The 1,221-nt window shown below is 58.1% G+C and overlaps 1 pseudogene; it reads left to right on the top strand.

Annotated features, from left to right (window-relative positions):
- On the top strand, nt 1-881 carry LOC141372372 (histo-blood group ABO system transferase-like; annotated as a pseudogene).
- Nucleotides 882-1,221: the final 340 nt, after the last annotated feature.

The following is a 1,221-nucleotide window of genomic DNA, read 5'->3' as shown; positions in this document are numbered from 1 at the left end:
ATGCGACACATAGCGATGATCAGCCGCTTCCTCGAGCAGCGCTTCCTTTGTGACGTGGAAGACCTGGTGTGCGTGGACATGGATGCGGGAATGAAGTTCTGGGACCATGTGGGCATGGAGATCCTGTCCCCCCTCTTTGGCACCCCACACCCCGGGTTCTAATGGGCAACCCCTGAGGACTTTAGGTACGAGCACTGGCCACAGTCCCAGACCCACATCCCCAGGTCCCAGGGCAACTTTTACTACATGGGGGACTTTTTTGGGGAATTCGTGGTGGAGTTTCCCCGACTGACCTCGGCCTGTCACCAGGTGATGGGGGTCAACTGGGCCAATGGGATTGAGGCCACGTGGCCCGATAAGAGCCACATGAACAGGTACCTGCTGGGCCACAGGGCCACCAAGGTGCTGTCCTCGGAGGACCTGCGGGACCCACGGCTCCTGGGCTGGCCCCCACAACATTCCCAGGGTCATGAGGAAGCTGAGATCCATGGCTGTGCCCAAGATTCACCAGGACACCCAGAACTCATAAGGGCCTGTCCTCGGAGGAACTGTGGGACCTGCGGTATTGGGTTGTCCCCTGAAGGACCTGTGGGACCTGCAGCTGATAGACTGCCCCTGTCATGAAGAAGCTGAGTTTCAGGCCAAGCCCAAGAATCACCAGGACAAACAGAACTCATGAGGGGCTGCCCCCAGAGACCATGCAGGACCCACGACTGCTGGGCTGGACACAGGAGGACATGCGGGACCCGAGGCTGCTGGGTTGGCCCCCCATCATTCCCTGGGTCATGAAGAAGCGGAGATTTGTGGCAGTGCCCAAGTATCGCCAGGACATCTGGAACTCACGAGGGGCTGCCCCGTCTCCATTGGGGGTGCTGCCTTGAGCGGAGCGGTCAGAGCAGATTCCTACTTCTGTCCCCTTGAGGGAAACTGTGGAGCCCAGCACTGCTTGCACGGGTACGCCAGCGCCCCAACAAGCCCTGCGCACAGGAGGCCTGCCTGGGGACACAAGTTCCTCTCTTTGTGGTCACTACATTTTGATCACTTCCGAGTCCTTTGCAGCTGTGAACGGCTCCAGTTTTATGTCGGATGTTTGTCTGTGTCAATGCTGAGCAACCATCTTAAAAAGAACAATTGAGGGAAAAGGTTTTCTCTGTGGTTCTCAACAGACATCTCCTTTGGGGCTGGGAGCAGCCCTGTAGCCCCCATGGAGCCAGAACGGGT

The sequence above is a fragment of the Callorhinus ursinus genome, unplaced genomic scaffold (genome assembly GCF_003265705.2).
Source record: "Callorhinus ursinus isolate GAN/ISIS: 27379988/994484 unplaced genomic scaffold, GSC_fseal_2.0 scaffold12115, whole genome shotgun sequence".
NCBI lineage: Eukaryota > Metazoa > Chordata > Mammalia > Carnivora > Otariidae > Callorhinus > Callorhinus ursinus.
This window is presented reverse-complemented; position numbering and strand designations above follow the sequence as displayed.